The sequence below is a fragment of the Terrapene carolina genome, unplaced genomic scaffold (assembly GCF_002925995.2).
Source record: "Terrapene carolina triunguis isolate 2854851 unplaced genomic scaffold, T_m_triunguis-2.0 Scaffold33715, whole genome shotgun sequence".
NCBI classification, from domain to species: Eukaryota; Metazoa; Chordata; order Testudines; family Emydidae; genus Terrapene; species Terrapene triunguis.
The window spans coordinates 868,166-886,903 of record NW_020698066.1 but is presented as its reverse complement, the minus strand read 5'-3'; positions in this window follow the sequence as shown (position 1 = coordinate 886,903).

The window sequence follows — 18,738 nt, the reverse complement described above, 5'->3', positions numbered from 1 at the left end:
TTTTAAAGAAAGGGGAGTGTTGTTTTATAGATTCATAGATTCCACAGCCAGAAGGGACCATTATGGTCATCTTGTCTGACCTCCTGCATAACACAGGCCCTAGAACTTCCCCACAATAATTCACAGAGCATATTTGTTAGAAAAAAAATCCAATCTTTATCTAAAAATTGTCAGTGATGGTGAATCCACTGCAACATGTGGAAAAATTGTTACAGTGGTTAATTACTCTCATCATTAACATTTGTTGTTGTGTTTATAAAAGAGCTGATGTCATTCAAACAGCTCCTAGAAGGACTATACAATCAGCAAGTACACCACTATGTAGAGTATGTTTGCCCACCAGATAGTTCATGATGTATCTGTGCATGCTTAATAAAACTGAAAACATATGCATAGATGTAGGAGGCCAAAACACCAACTCTGGATTTAACAGTCAGAGTTCCCTGTTTATTTTCCTTGCATGCCTGGAACACCCACAAAACACCCCAGAAGACTTTGAGATTAGTGGTGCTGTAGGCCGTGGAAAATAAATACAGCTAAACAGTAGGATGTAGATTACTTGTGCTTCTTTAAGCTTTACACTGGGGAGATGGATGGCAAAGGCAAGTCTGGAAAGAGGTTTCCACTTTAATGATGCCCCTGCCTGAGGAAATGATCACAACTCCTTTTTAACTCTGTCGACCACATTATCCTGAAGAGGAGAAAGTCTTATGATCGTAAAAGGCAATACCACTTCTACCATCCCCACAATCCTTTGAATACCCAAAACTCAAACCAGACCCCTAAAACCAGCGTTCTGGAAAGCTCCTAAAGTTTTGTTTTTAATTCCCATGAGCCTTTGCACTCCCAGGTTTGAAGAACAAAAAGATTGGAAGAAAAACCTGGTCCAGAGTGAGAAACAAAATTATGAGTCATAATTCACATAGCCAAGTCTAATACCGTTCAGCTTGCAAGGTGAAAAAGTAGCACATGAAGACTTCTGTTTGTGAAGTTGACTCTGAGGAGACTGAACTTGGAGTGAGACATGGATGCACAGGTCTTGTCCTTCAGAACCTCCCAGGCTATATATTATCCAGATACTGCAGTTCCATATGGTAGCATGGCAGGCCAACAACTCCTAGAATTTCATCTCTCTTCCCCACTGCTTTCCTCTCATGTTTGGTCTCACGCCACTGTTTAGATACAGTCTCCATGCTCTATGTATTCATATCTTCCAAGGGCAGGGATCTTATTAGCTCTCTCTCATTACTACTGGAGTTCTTCCTCAGCGGCTTCAGCTGATGGCTGATTCAGACAGCTTCAGGTAACTTCTTGAAGAGCTCAAAGCAAAGAAGGGGTAAATTAGGGACTACATAAAGCACCAAAAATAGAAAGCTCTCCTCCACCTGCCAGGTCCTTCCAAGTTATGTTAACTCTAAAAGGCTCACTGCCACTATATTAGTGTGGAGGGAGATTTCAAAGGCACAAATGACAGTTTAGGCACCCAACTCCCATTGGCTGTCAATCTAACCCCTCTACTCAGTTGCTCATAACTTTCTCAAATTGTGTGGGACTAAATTTATTATACTTGGTCTCAAACCGTAAGTGATTTAAAAAAAAAAAAGTTAGAACAAAGTTAGTTCAACCACTTTTCAGTTACATAAGCATGGGGAAAAACTCAAGCCCTGATCCTGCAATCTAATCTTTGCAGGTGCAAGGACCTGTCCATGTTGATCTGACTATAGGATCAGGGCCTAAGTTCCCTACATGCTCTGATCAGAAATTTTTTACTCAGATGGCTGAAGCTAGAAACTTCAAACTTGCCTCCTTTGAGACTTAAAAATCAAACTGCAAACTGGGGCAGTATTTTTAAACTACTAATGCATAAAGATGGCAATTTCTGCATGTTCACTAGAGCTTTTCTATCTGTATTTCAATTTTTAAATGCATCCTAATGATGTTAAAAATGTTCCCATTCAGTGCACCCTCCTGCACAGACACAGCTGATGGAGTCTGTAAGCTTTACAAACTGAATATTTCCAGTTCAAGGAATGTATTTCACTTAAGTGTAGCTTGTAATTTCTGTAGACTGAATAGCTCCATATCAAAGGACTTGCAAGAGCAGTTAAGGATTGCTAAATTAAGAATAGGTTTTAAAAGCCACTAGAACTGTGAAGTCTTCTGAAGATTTTGTGCACTGAAATCCTATCTATCTAAAGTGCCCAATCACCGTGGTATCTATTTGTGAAGTACTTCTATACATGAGGACTTTACCACATAAAGACATCCCTAACACACAAAAATATTTCTTATCATCTGTATACTATGATGTAGTTTGTTTTTCTGTACAGAAATTCATCCTTGTGCAGAGGACCAGCAAAAGGATAAGTCACTGCTTAAGCCCTATTACTTGTTTTGAAGGTTTAAATGGTGCCTACATATTGGGCTTCTACACAGGAGCAAATTTCATGCTATTTGAATACACACCCACATGAGATCAAGAAAACACATATACGTACATACATAGCTATAATCTTAAGCTGGTTCACTAGTATTTTGCTCAGTAACAATGCATTCATCTTTTATTTTAGGTGAAGCTGAATTATTTACATCTAATATATTGACTCATTTGCAGCTTTTATAACTGGTATTGCTTTTATAAAAAAAGGTGTGGTTTTTTTATTCATTTCATGGGCTGAAAACTCTCATTGTGTTACTGAGTGTCTTGTGGGATTTGGTTTTTTTCTTAGCGCTTCTGGTGGCTGTGCGAGAATCTCATTTTTAAAAAAACTAGCAAGATTCTAGCCCTTATGGTTGCAGATAAAAGCTTGAAAATAAAGCTCAAGTGCAGCTTAAAGACTCAAAGCCAGAAGGCAAATAAAAAAACCCCTTTTTTTTTTAATTTCATGATTTTTTTTTGCAGCCCAACTCATGATTTTTGCATGTCTGGAGGTAACAACGTGGATGTGAGTCATTCACATTAAGCAGTTTGTTGGAAGAAATGTAAATAAATATACTGTGTTATTTTAGTCATATGTAAGGTGAACCGTTTCCAAACATTCAGCATAAAATGAACATTTAGTTTGCTGGATTACATTTAGGGAGACATGGGTGAAATTATAGTACCTCAAGGATGTCTTAAACATTTAACTATGATGTAAAATATATATGTCCCCAGGTATCCATGGAAAACATTTAAATGCTGTATAGTAATACAGGGAGTATGTCTAGTTGTAAGAGGAGAGGATTGAAAATCAGGAGTGCTCATATGCTTTTATATTAAGTATATCAACAGATCAGGCATATCTGATTGTCACACATTCCATGCCTTGGAAAGTTTTTCTGCATTAGTACTGCTGAGGTAACTGTTAAGGTTTTGCATTAGAGGGCAAGTTTGATGAAGCTGGTGTAGGTATTGCTTTTAGGATTTGTTGGAGATGGAAGTAAAAGCATTAGGAGCACTGGAGTGTGTTATCGACAGTATTTTAGGCAATATGAAGGTGGGAAGTAAAGCACAAATCTTCCCCTTATATTATTTCCCTGCTTTTAAAGTTTTGGGTGATTGAAGTTGTGCCCACTCATGCTATCACTGTTCCATAATACAGTAGAGCTTACCTATTAAAAATATGGAACACATAATACAGCAGTAAGCTGTATTAATTGTTAAAAGTTAATTTTTCATCGATTTTTTTAAAAATTCAAATGACACAAAATACATTTTTTTGCAGTGTTGTTTTAGCCATGTTGGTCCCAGGATATGTGAGAGTCAAGGTGGGTGAGGTAATATCTGTTATTCGACCAACTTCTGTTGGTGAAAGAGACAAGTTGGGTGAGGTAATATCTGTTATTGGACCATTCTCAAACCACTCACCACACAAACGGCCAGCTTCCTCCAGGACACAACCAACTTCCTCCAGAAACTCCACAACATTAACAACCGCCCTCAGAACAGAATCTTGCATCATGGATGTCACCTCCCTATACAACAACATCCTTCATAATAGTGGCATCTCTGCCTGCCTCAAATATCTACAAGATAGCGGACAACACTCAGATATCCACCCCAAACACATCGCCAATCTCATCCATTTCATCCTCACCCAAACCAATTTTACATTCAACAATCTCTTTGTCCAAACCATGGGAACAGTCATGGGTAGTAGGATGGCTCCCCAGCGTCAACCTCCTCATGGGCCACCTTGAGGAAGAATCTCTGAACAAATGCACAACAAAACCAATGATATACCTGAGATATGTCAATGCTATTTTCATCCTTTGGACAGATGACCTAAACTCCCTCATAGATTTACCCTACAATTTCAACATTGACCACCCATCCATCAAATTCTCTCTATAATACTCACACCCCAGCATCAACTTCCTGGACACCATGATTAACTTCCAACAACAGAACTCTACATACAACTATATACTAGAAACCCACAGATCACCACATTTATCTTCTCAGATCCAGTAACCACCCCAAACATACCAAGAAATCTGTTATCTACAGTAGGCATTCAGAATATGTTCTCAGGAGAAAGTCCAGGATACACACCATAACACACTTAAAAGCACTTTCACTGAACAAGGACACTCCACAGAGAAGTAGATTTCATCATGGAGCAGGCCACATAAATACCCTGAAAGAACCTGCTTCAATACAGAAATAAAACCCCTCCAATCACACACCTGTAGTTGTTACCTACCACTCCACACTGGAACTCATACAAGGTATCATCATACAATTAAAATCCATACTTGATGGGCACCACATCCTGAAAAAAATCTTTCCCAAACCCCTTCTTCTGGCCTTCAAACAACCCCTCAGCCTTGCTACAAGTTCATTATCAGAAGCAAACTGCTCACAGACCAGGACACACAAACTCAAAGCGGAACCAGACCCTGCCAGAGCAACAGAAGCAAAACTGCAGACATATCTCCACTGCTGTGATGATCAATACCCCTCCCCCCCCACCACACACCTTTATAGATCCAGTGGTCCTACACGTGCCTGTCACAACATGTGGCATACCTCATCCAGTGCACTAAATGCCCCAATAATAATTACATGGGTGAAACCAGACAATCACTACACTATCATATGAACTCACATAGAAAAATGATAAAAGACAAAAACACCATATCACTCTTGGGCAAACACTTTTCACAAAATGATCACTCCATATCTGATCTCTCAATCCTTGTCCTCAAAGGAAATCTGCACACCACCTTCAAAAGATGAGCCCGGAAGCTTAAATTCATAACTTTGCTAGACACTAAAAATCATGGGCTTAATAAAGACCCTGGATTTATGGCATAGTACAATAATCTGTAACCCACTGAGACAAGGTGCATCAACCCCACACTGGTGAGATAAGGGTTAAGGAACTACTCTGGATGCAGGAAACCACACCCCCTCACCACTGCTGGGCATGCTTCCTGTGACAGGAGCATTCAAAAGAGAGCAGCTCAGCTCAGTTTGGGCTGACCTAGGAGAAAAGCAGTGGGGTGCGGTAGCATCCTACCAGAAAGCCACCAGGGTTCCATGCCACCAGGACCAAGTCTCACAGCCAAGCCACGGGAGGCCCTTCAACCACGGGAACTGAGGGTGACGACTCAATATTGCCAGCCGAGGAGACTCCTCCAGAGACAGACCAGAGAGAACACAGGAAGGATCCCCCAGTATAACCCATGACAATGCCAGAAGGACCAGAGCAAGGGTAGGAAGCAACCTAGGAAACACTCGTAATGGTACCAGACCCTATGCCCAGCACAGAGGCTACTCTGTTTTGAAGGGTCGGAACCTGGTGGAGTAGGGTGGACCTGGGTTCCCCTACACTCCTCCCCCCGACACATCCAGAACTGTAACCGCTAGGTGAAGTGGCCTTTGGACTAGCGTTACACCCCAGAGTATCACCATTTGGTGGTAATGCTCGCCTAGGGAACAGTCAGCTCTCCACACCCACTAACAATCTTTTTTGTCTTATGTTTGCAGATTTGTTAAAAAGCCACTTCATCTTGGAACTGCTCTCTTAGAATATGTCTTAACTATTTATGCTAAACAATCTGTCCACCTTGTATTTACCTCTGACTGTCTGAGCACCTTTCCCAGACCTGAAGTAGAGCTCTGTATAGTTCAAAAGCTTGTCTCTTTCACCAACAGAAATTGGTCCAAAAACAAATATTACCTCACCCACAAAATAAGATCATACTTTTAAAACATTCCTTACTGAGTAACAAATTATATTGTTAAAACTGAATGAATGTTAAAACTCCAAATTTACTTTTAATTATTTTTGCTTTTTATTTACTTTTTTTGCATTTCTCTGAGCTTGGGGTCGCCCTATGTAGAATACACAGAATCAGTGCAGTGGGAGGATGGCAAAGGCATGGATGACCATGGCAATGTTCAAATCCATCTGAAGTGGGGGGGGGAAAAGGTTGCACCCTTGTTGACAAGTGCCAATGCACTCCTGGCATCTGCTGTTACCTGTATGACACTGGCAAGCCAGATGCCATCGCTTGCCAAGACTGCAGGCATTAGCTAAGAACTAACAAACTCCTAGCTTGAGACCAGACCAGTTCACATATATGTTAGTTTTGCTCAGAATAGGTATTAGTCCGATAAGAATGTATTTAGTGTCTAGACTCTATGAAACGCTTGTAAGTTGCTGCATGCATTAATTTCACTTGTAATGTTGGTATGCCATGCTATAAGAAAATATGTAAGTTTTGCTTTATAACTTTGAAAATGTTTTCTCTGAACTTTTGAACCCAGACACAGGTATCACCCCCCCACCCCCACCCCCACATACACATACACATCCAGAAAGACTGTCAAAATAAAATGGGCCAATAAGGAAAATTGGAATACAAAGGATTAGTTAATGGCCATATCGCACCTGGGAAATGCTACATGCAAGGAACCTCATCCTATGGACTTGGAAGCTGAATGAAGGAAATAAAACAAAGCCACATAAAAATTTCGCATCTCTCTCTCTTTGCTGTTTGAACTCTGACAGGGCCAGAGACTCTAAACTGAGGCAAAGATCCCCAGGGGTTAACCCTGGGTCCACCTTGAAAGACGCTTTGAATTGACAGATCACTACAACTCTGTCACTCTTAGGATTTAGATGATAACTCATTTGTGTGTATATGTTTGCTTGCTTTAACCTGTGAATTACTCTATTTCTTTTTCCTAGTTAATAAACCTGTAGATAGTTTATTATAGGATTCTTCTTAGCATATGCGCAATGTGTCTCAGGTGGCATGTGAACAGGATTCCTCATCAAATTTGGTCCACTGGTTGGATCATTAGCTTACCCAGCTTGGGCCAGGTACTGACGTGAACGCTGATCCATGCCCCCCATTACAGGATTGGCTACAGGCATTGTCCTTGGTGTAAGATCTGGTGTACCAGTTGATCTGGGGGTAAGTGACTGGTCTCTTTGGACTGGAAGCAACCTGAATATTGTGTGATTTTTTTGAGGGCGTAAGTAATCATTTATCACTAAATGCAGTTTGTCCGGGTGGCAAGACAGATTGGAGAGCCTAAGGGGAATGTCTGTGACTCCATGCTAAGACTGTTATAGTGATCTAGGAGTTCACATTTGTTACTGACTTGATGAAACCTAATCACAGAACACACCACCATTTTGGGGTGTCTGCCTTGTTCTGACAGTCTGCCCTGAGGTAGGCACTCACAGTCATGAGCAACTCCAGACAGCATGACAACCTGAACATCTGGGAGCAGTTGAGGCTCCAATCAGACCCCAGGCTGCAAATATGAATGACAAACTGTGGCCATATCACTCTCTCTCTGTGCCTCTGACTAACTTGCCCAGTTCCTTCCATCTGGGTTGACAGCCAATTACCTCTCATCCATGCCCCAATCTTTATTCAGAACTAAGACATCACTAATTTGTACAGGATGAGTTTGATGAGATAGAGATACATAGAGGAATACCACTGAAAACACTGTAGCCCGTACCTCTGCAACAGTCTTCCTAACGGCCCCATCTACTTCCTAACAGCCCTGACCTTGAAAAAAGAGGGTGACCAAACAGAACCCAGTTTGCAAGTGCATTTAGGGCAGATGAGCAATTGCCCAGTATTACCCTTGTGGTTCTCTCTGAATGAAAGGAACAGAGCCCTTCAAGAGTGATTGATGATCTCTACTAGAGTCCACAGGTGTATTAAAACCAATGTTATCAAAAGGCAGATGACAAATATCAAAGACTCAGCATGGACAGATTGGGCCAGATCCTCAACTGACATAGCTCACTTTAAATGAATGGCGCTATGCCTGCTTACATGAGGTGGGCCCTAATTTTCTCCTGACAGGAGATCAGCAATCAACACAACCAGCACCATCTCCATGCTAAAATTAGGTCTAAAAACCAAACTGAATAGGGTCTAAAAGACAGAGGGAATGTCTACACAGCAATGTAAGCCCAGGATTAGTGGGATTGAGTCCAGCTGACCCTGCACTAGAGAACACAGATCTTGAGCGTCTATACTGATTGTTAACCCTACATTAAGAATTTTCTAACCTGGGCTCAAACCTGCAGCTCTGGTGTCCACACTGCAACATGCCAACCCAAGTCAAACCAATCATATTCCAGACTCCCTAGTGCCTTCCTGAAATGTGGGCACTCTAGCCTTCTGACTGTCGTGCACTGTGGGAGAACTTGACTGTCCATCTCACATGTTACATGCAGTTTGAACAGCCCTCCAACACATCCTGTGGAGCCATCATTTTGGTCAGTGTGCTACCAACTACCAGAGCTATGGAGGAGATGCCTTTTGAAAAACTTCTCTTGCTTGCACTTTCACTCCTATGTCAAGAAATGGGCAGAGCTTCTATGAGATGCTGGTGGATGTTTTGGTGGTATTTTCTGATCCCCCAAAGATGGAGCTTGTGATGGAGGAGGCAGAGGAGGACACAGACATGGCAGACTCAAACTGGCTGATGTGACTCATGACATTCGGTACAGCCTCTGATTCCCCCTATGCAGACCGGCACTTCTGGATGGGACTTATGTGCCCACAGTTTGCCCTCCTCAAGGAGCATTAGACTACATGAACCGCAAAGGGTAGTGTACCACAGAGACCAATTTATGAATGTCATTATGAGCTGCACTGAAAAGTTCATGATGGCAAGGTTTCTTGCCAATCAGGAATCTATATTCATGGACAGGCTGGGACATTATTCCCATCAAATGCCATTGTCATAAATGGAATTACTGTCCCCACCATTTTTCTGGAGGACCCCACATACTCCCTTTTGCCTTGGTTTATAAAACCATATCCTGATTTCAATGGCCCTGGCAAAAGAAGGCTGAATTACACTCTCAGCAGGTGTGGAATGGTTGTTGAATGTGCTTTTGGCAGAACGAAATCCCATTGGAGGTATCTACAGACCCGTTTGGATTCCAGTATTATCAGTGTTGTCCATATTACTAGGGCTTGCTGTGCTCTTCACAATCTTTGTGAAGCCAGAGGTGAGCCATTTCCCCTGGAATGGACCTATGACAGCAAGGAGTTGCTGAATCAGTACCCTCAGCCAGAAAGTGCAGCTACTGCTGCTGGAACTGGATGCACTCGGACAACAGAAGTCAGCTTTGTGCTCCTGCCTTATGGACTTGCATGGCTCAATGGAAGAGGGAGAATAATACCTTTACAAATGTGCTTGTGGAGGAGGGGGGAAGGGGGCTGATTAATTATGGGGAGGGGGATCAGTGCTTGGGGATGCAATGACTTATGAAAGACTTGACCACTTATCCACTGGTGGCAGGATTGAGTCAAAGTAACGATTGATGTACAGAAGTGACTGAAGTATGGATTGATGTACCTAACTATATTCAGAAATATAGTTTGTATACTAATTCCTAATTGCCCCATATCATGTCTTAAATTTCACCTTTATTATTTTAAATACACATTTTGTATGAGGTGATGCAGTGATAGCAATAAACTTTCTTGATAAAATAAAAGGCTTTATTTATAAACACGTATTGAAATAGTACATCATTCAACCATTGCCACACAGGCCGGCTGCCATTACCACACCAAAACACCAGTAACAACAGAACCTTAAAGAAAAAAAACAAATAAAAATCAAAGTGCATAAACAAGGGCAAACAGTGAAACCATGTACAAGACAGAACCCCACTACTGTTGCATGTTTCCTGGCCCCCTATTATCCTTTCCCTTCTTTCCCTGTTTTCTGTGCTCTTGGAACCAGGGGACAGGGATGGAGGAATCCACAGGGGAAGGGATCAATATGGAGGACTGCCTGGGGCAAAGTTGCCCTCTCTCATCACTCATGGGGCCTGATTGCATGGGCCACCTAGCCATTGACTTTTCCAAACTGTTTCTTGACTCCATCACAGGGGATGCAGGTTGTGGTGTGAGTGATGCAGCAGGAGCTGGTACTCTTGCAGCCATTAGTGTCACCAGCTGCTCAAACAGTTCTTTCTGCTGATCTCTGTCCTCCTCCCATAGCTGCCATTCCTGTTCCAGGAATTGTGAAGCAAATGCCTCTTCCCATGTCGAATCTTGTCCTCAAGCTGTGCAGCCAGCCTGAGTCTTTCCTCTTGCCATGACTTTCCTCTAGCTGTAAGTCCCCATCTTTGGTACTCAGCCTGCTTGTTGACCCTATCCAGAACTTCATCATAAGTTCATCACGGAAACACTATCTCTTGGAACAGTCCATGAAAGTATATTGGCCGAGTCTTCTGCTGCACTCTGGGTGAGTTCTGGGGGTACTGCAGGCTGTAGAAGTTGAGGGGCCTCTAACAGGACAAGACACAGAGGGTTATTGTCTTAAATAGCTCAGTGCAGGAGCACAGAAAATATCCTTGTGGAATTTCAAGGACATAAAATGTTACTTCTCCAAACTGAACTTCAAAGTATTGTGAGACGGATGCTTAAGATCACAGATGCTCCCTGGACACAGCCTGGTTAATCGCAGTGAAAGAAGTGCAGAGACAATAGTAAGTTTAACAACTCAAAGTTGCTTTCCCCCCAAAAAAACTGCAAAAAACTACTTGGGTTGGGGGAGAGAGGAGTGTGGTCAGTGGCCATGCTACAAACGCTTTTTCTATCATTTCAGGCCTTCCACATTTTGAAGGACATAACTGCTCTTATGGTGCCAGACTGGCAAAGGGAGATGTTGTTATTCCAAGCAGCTGGTGGGAAACCTGCAGCATATGCAAGCGAAGTATTCAAACATACAGTGATTGAACAGCACATCTATGAGTGGGCTGGTCATCTATTGAGACGACCTTGGAGAATATGCCCTTCCCGGAAAAGTGACTACCTATCTGGAGTTCCTGCTTCAGGAAAGGTTTGCAGCTATCAGCACATAGGATTGGGTCAGAATTCATGAGGAAATCAACAGGATGCTGCATTAGTTTCCACACATGGCTTAGCCATCCTCCTCAACTTTCTTCTCCCCAGCACATTGCTGGACAAAATTTCAATCTCCAGTTGAATTTGGGACAAATGAATGTGTCACCTATGGACTGCATGGACTACGTTTAACTGAAATGAACCCCCTCCCGACCGTCACAGTTTCCATGCGGTTCATTACATCATTCAGTGGCTACAGGGTGGCAATGTAAGGTTATTATTTTTAACAAACAGAAATGCTCTAGCAAAAATCTGTGCCTTTCCAACGAAAATTCCCTTTCAAGGCTTTTTTACTTTTTCTATTTCCTGGTCACCATTTTGAACTGCACACAGGAGCCAAGCCATTGGGAAACAATCCACCATTAGCGGATACACGCTGCTTGCTGGGGTTTCTAATAACTTTTGCCTTAGTTCACAGAATGAAAATCCCTCTTGTTCCTATATTAATAAACATTAACATAGAGCCAGAAACTTACCAGGCTCTGGGGCAGCTTCTTTCCCTTCTGTGTCTCCTGCAGGCTCTGCAGCGGGCTGTTCCTCAAGGGGGACATCAAAAAACTCCTTCAAGTCTGACTGCAAGATGTGCTTCTGCTGCTGCTCGTGTGGCAAAACCTCCTCAGGGACCGTTTCAGCAACAGAGTCACTTTGCGGGACTCATTCAGAGCCTGCTGCTAGTTCCCATCAGTCCCCGTGCTGGATTCTGGGGCCAGCAGGGCACCATCCCAGCTCACCGGGTCATCATGCACCACTGTCGGCTCCATGCTCAGCACAGTACCCAGCACCCCAGTCAAACTCCTCATCAAACAGTCCTGATGTCAACAAGTTACTCAAGGTGCAGTTCTCATCCCTGGTTCTCCTGTATTAAGTCTTGAACTGCTTAAACCGCTCCCTGCACTGGTCACCAGTCCAGCAAATTTGCAATGCTTCCAGTTTCTTCACTATTTGCTGTTATGCCCGATCACTCCTGCTACTCTTACTAAAGTCCACTGGTTTACTGGCCTCGCAGCAGACATTTACCAAAATCTGGCTGTGCTCCTGTGACCATGAAGCCGCACTCTTGGCAAAAGACTTCTTCTGTTCAGTCTCCATTGCAAACACAGAAGGCTCTCTGATTATGTGTTTGCAGCTCAGCGGTTAGAAGACAATGGAAGGGTTAAATGCTGACTCACCGAACTGCTGCACTACACCAAGGGGGGTTGCTTCTGTTTCCCTGCAGTTGATTGATGATTCTTGGCATAGAGAGGACAAAGCTGGCCCATGGGACTGTGGGGTACTTTTGGCAGACTCCCAGAAGGCTGTGTCTACACTTTAAAGCAATAGGGCTCAAACTCTGGGTCCCAGCTTGAGGCTTGAATCTTCCACCCCCTCAGGGTCCTAAGACCCTAGATCTGAGTCTGAGAGCTTTGTGGGTAGATGGAAGGGGGGAGGGAGGGGAGGTTGGGCTCAAGCCTGAGTCTGAGCCCAGACTTACACTGCAGTGTAGACATACCCTCACTGACTCCAAATATTTCTAGAATTAACTCACTACACCCACCTCAATAAATTTCCTCCAAACAAGAAGGATCTGAGATAGGGGGATAACCGGATTAGTTACCAGGACTAAGGAATGATTTCATCAATGAGGGTAACACAACTGTTTCTTTAACAGAAGCTGGCATCTCTTCCTCCACATGGAGGTGTTGATAGGAGTGGCATCTATCAAACTCACATGTTGCAGCCCACACATCTCTCCACATTTACAGAACCTCAGTGAGCGACACCACCCCAGCAAAAAAGACTCTGACCTCACCACAATAAATATCCAGCTCTCATCAGATAAAAACTACTGGAACAGTTCCTGCTAATCAGGGCTTTGCTGGTGCTGTGATGGAAGTGAGGAAACCCGTCTTTGTTTTTTGCACAGCCATGGCATAAGCTTTCAAAAACAATGTTGCAGCTGGTCAGATGGAGACAAAGACTTCCACCGCTTGGTGCTCTATTTTATGCTTCACGTGTGACAGATCATTTGTATATTATAGTGAACTAGAAAGCCACAAATGGAGAAGAGGGCATTTTGGTGCCATTGTACTAATCAAAAATAAGATACAACTTTTGTAACCCTTCTGCCATGAGCAAGGGCCAGGTTCAAATAGTTTTAGGAGGGACCCCTAGTTAATAAACACTACTAGCTCGAGCCCCCGCACTCAGAATTTCTGAGATCACTGCCTGTTCCTTGTGTTATGCAAGACTTGGTGCCAACATGGAAATAAACTTGTTAAAAAAATACTGTGGATCCATTAAATTAAGTTATGCTGTATAAAGTTTAACCCCTCCAAGGCAGGGGGACATGCCCCACAGTTTGAAAACCAATGGTTTAACAAATATGTATCTAGACTCCGAACTAATCTGCTCCATACAACTGAAATATATCATGCTAGTTAGTGCAGATTGCTTGTTACTATAAGTTAGTACAGTAATAAAAGATAGACCCACACTAAAACCCTTAGATCCAAATATCCCCAATTTGGGAAAGGTCAGAGGAATTAGAATTTGAATTTTGCACCTCAGACTCATTTCTAGCAATGATTCATGATCATAAAGAGCCTCATCGAGAACTTAACAGCTCTTGGAAAACATCCAACTGATTGAAAAATAATTGTATTGAATCACCTTGTGCATAGCAAGCGATATGTTGTACTGGTGCATGGTTATATAGCTAGCAGCAGATAAAGAAATGCCTAAAATACCTGTATTGAGAAGACAGATTTAACAAGTTTCCTGTTTATTATCTTTATCTTCAGATTTCCATGAAACATTGTCCTAAATTCTCATAAAGCTGATATATCCAAATTAAGAGGAAAATTGAGATTTCCCACCCTCTCTCCACTTCTCCAAACTGGCAAAAATTAAACTGCAGAGACAATTCTGTCTTCAGAGAAGAATGCTCACTGACATGCTCATACAGCACCCCCTGCTGGTCAGTTCACGATTCACAAACTATACAGTATTTCACTGTAATCATGTTCCCTTTGTTCATGGCTCTTACTCTACAGGAAAGGTTGTGCAGAGAAAAATCAAATCTTTCCATGGACAGCTTATTTAAAAATAAAGTACCTGATTCTTTCAAGTGATGACAATATTACAACAGTTGATACTACAGTAATTTGAAGTTGCATTGTGCTGCAGTACGCAGTGTCGTGAGGGTGCGCGCTGTATATTTCTCCAAAGATTTATGGTACCAAATATCCATTACAGACAGCACCGCGTGTACAGGCAGCATCCCTCCCAAGATCTTGAAAAATAAGTGAATGGCCCAAGAGGATTATCATGGCATTAACTACTCTGATTGCATTCCCTACAGTTTAATAACATGGATCTATGATTGCAGTTGTATCGGCAGAACTGTAGACTCTTGGAGCAAGAAAAATTGGGGATTATTAACAGAATGTGAGAAAAGAAAAGGTCACTTGTTGAACTGCACATCTCAGGATGCAGTAGTACTAAGTTCTGTGAGGGCAAAAGTAACATGCTTTCCTAACACAGTTCTCAGGAGATTCATGACACTAACAGTGACTCTGTTGGGGTGGCCCTGGATTTATTTAATCTTATTATGACAGTGTTTTGGCTGAGAGCTTAAAACCATAACTCTGGCAACAAAAATTTGCAGTATCTGCATCTTTTAAATATTATAGTAATTGCTAGAACGTAGTTTGTTAAATTACAATTTATCTGTAGATAGCTGTAGCAACTGTACATGGTTCACTCTTTGATGTTTCCAAAACATCAATAACAGAAAGAATAATGTATGTTTATGCAAATAAAAGATCTGGAAGATGGGATCTGAGCAAAGTGGTGGCTATTAACTGCATTTTTCTTCCTTCTTTTTAATATTTTCCCACAGGAAATGTTCTGTCTCCATAGGAGTTTTTAGGTTTGTAGTATTTTATGGGAGAGATAGAGAAAAGAGGTAATGGAACAAACTTACAGCTAAAATTACAAGCTACCAATGAGATTAAACATCTCTTTCCGAGGCACATTTACTGAAGATAATACAGAAGTTTCCAGTTCTGTTGTTCCAGCTCCCTATGCTTGTTAAAGTGCAAAAGACAATCTGTAGTTGCTTATTTTGTATCTAAGCAACTGTCAGACTCCATATCTACTAATAAGAAAGGGTATAATTATATGCTGCTACTTTAATTAGTAGCAGATGCCTGTGTTTATGAAATAAAATGTAAGATTTTCTGCAGTGCAGAATCTTGCTTAGATGCAAATTGCAAATGCACTTTTGCAAGTTTTAAGAGCTTTGCATGACCCTGGCTATATGCATCTGTTGTTTATGATAGATTATGGGTTCAATACTCAATTGCACTGAGCAACTGATCGATGGAGCTGAGGGGTGGGAGAGGTAAAGGTGACTCTAAATTATTTTTCTTCCTCCCCCAGTCCTGGGGCTAGCTAGAGGTCTATGGACTGGCCCCCTAAAGACCATTATGCCAGCAAGGATTGCCAGAGCACACTGCGCTCTGGCCCCACTTCCTTTGGTTCCAGAACACTTCCTCTGAGGGCTGGTTGGGGCATGAGGTGCTATTGCAGAGCTGGTTACACCAGCTTTACACTAATTGAGGATTCTCCCATGTTGAAGGAATCCTTAACTGCCCACTTAGGGCAGGTTTAAGGCTTCTGTGCTGCTCTAGCAGCACAAAATGATGTTAGCAAGGCTGAAGATTTGGCAAGAGCTCTCTTATAACATTTTTCTTTAGGAGAAATAGCAAAAACAGGGCCTAGTGCCAAGGTTTGTTCTTCATTTATCAAAGCACACCATGAGTAAATTAAAAATGAAAGCTACAGCCTTCTTCACAAAACAATGTAAATGTATATACAAAACATACTGTAAGGGGCAGGGCCGGCTCCAGGGACCAGCGAAGAAAGCAGGTGCTTGGGGCGACCAATGGAAAGGGGCGGCATGTCCGGGTCTTCGGCGGCAATTCGGCAGCGGGTCCCTCAGTCCCTCTCAGAGTGAAGGACCCGCCGCCGAATTGCTGCCAAATAATGAAGCGGCACGGTAGAGCTGCCGCCGAAGTGCCGCCGATCGCAGCTTTATCTTTTTTTTTTTTTCCCCCTCGCTTCGCCGCTTGGGGCGGCAAAAAAGCTGCAGCCGGCCCTGGTAAGGGGACAATCCGGCACTGGTAGGGACCTGGAAAGGATCGTCTAAAAAAGTATATTCCACCTCTAACTTCTATAATTCTACACTTTTTTATTAGAAGACAACATCTGACATCAAAAATTGTATGCCCATTTACTGAGATTTCTAGTTAATAACTGCAAATTGCAAGCCTCCGCGCATGCAAATTAGAGATGCTAACAGAATAATTGATTACTCTGTCTTTATTGACTGTCAGTCCTTTTTGGTGTCCTACCCTGACATTTATAACTGCCATTCATACAACTAATCAGGAATTTTGTTAGAACCAAACCAATGAGACTGGCCAGCAAAGTTTGTCTCTTTGCTTTTCCATAATTGGCTACTTGTTACATATTCTATGTCTTAGAATGTATGTGCATTAAGTAATGAACAAGTAATGATTACTGATCAAGATTAGGGATGTCTTACATGAATCCTGAATGTCTGTCTGCTGCTGTACTTCATACTTCCTAGTCCTTTAGCATTTCTTTGCACTCACAAATTGCTCCTCTAGTCCCATTACTCATTAATCAAATTACAAGAATGAAACTTTGTTACACTGTACCTCAATAGTCTATAATGGCTCATGACTGCATAATTTATGCCTTTGTATTCTTTTTACTTCTCCTTTAAATCTGCAAGGACTCTGCTGTCTGCAGGGAGTGGCAACCATTTTTGTGTTCGCTGCCCTACAGGCTATCAGAGAAGAGACACATTGAGTGCTTTCCCCTGGAGACTTGATTTTTGTTCTTTCTTGTTTTGTGGCTCTCAATTGAAAATCAAGGTCATTCTGACTGAAAATATCTGTTTGCATTTTGTATGTGGAAAAACATGACAACACAGCATGCACAGTAACACCATCATAATTATTATTACTAAGAACATGTATGGAGGCAGAAAGGGTCTTGTTGAATGAGACACCTGTTAAGAATTTGGAGCACAAGTAGTTAATCAAAATCTTTAGTAACTAGTTTATGAGCTGGAATATTTGCCACCAAGACGGTAGTACTTGCTGTATACATACTTCAAAAAGCCAAACATCTCACTGCCTCTATCATCTAGTTCAGCCATATAAAACCACTATAAGGTGCATTAGCCAGTACTTTAGGAAAGTAAAAAGTAACTTTATTTAAGTGATTGTCACTGGTGTTTAGCAATACTTTAAAACTCTCCTCTATGAAATAAAGACTTTGTACCTTCTGCTACACGCTCAGCCATCTCTTACGATTTGTGCACAAGCAACACTCAATTAGAAGCTAAGAACTCCTGAGATTATACTAAATGTCAGCAAATTTTTCCTACATTACAGCTATTATAATACACAGACACTGTCCTCCCTCCCATCCCCCACCCACGCACAGAGAGTAGATCCATCAGTTAATCCCAAGATATGCAGAACACAAGTGGTGGTGTGCAAAGCTGACATAACCTTTCACTTACATTGCCTTGATCCGATGGCTGCTCTATACATGCCCTGCTCTATGTTGTATTAGAAAAGGTCTAAATTATACCAGCCTATATTGGCAACAAGAGGCTAAATCCTAGTGTAAATTCATCCTAAACACATCCCCTTTTCAGTAACCACACCCACTTTCCTGCTACATCACCGAAAAAGATGTAGTATAAAAGTCCCAATACCAGCTGTACACTGCTGCAGCAATCAATCAGCTTCCATTGCGGTGATCTTTGTGGGGCCACTTAGGTTTTGTGCACAAAGTTCATTAGTGGAGTGGCACTGTGCCCAAAGATCTGGCTCACAAGGTATGTAAGAGAGGTGGCATAGGGGATGGGACAATTTATATAAGAAGAACTGCCTTTTCTATGGAGATTAAGATGAATGTCCTACCCTCTAATATGCAGACTTGTATTAACTGATGCCATAGGAATACTGCTACAGTATATCAGTATTTCAACCTATCTATAATTCTTCTGCTCTTCTGTGTGAGTTGGTGAGCTATTGGGTTGGTTTTTTTCTCCGTTAGATTTTTATATATATAAATTCCCACAGACTTTCCCACACGTAGCTGCTAACAATCCTGTGGTGTGGTACCACGTATTTAAAATAGCCAGAGGCAAAAAGTAAAGCAATTGCGAAAGCCCAAATATCTCATTCTGCAAAACTAGCTTCTATAGATTTACAGGTGCTGTCCAGGTTTTGCTAATATGTTCCCAACAATCTC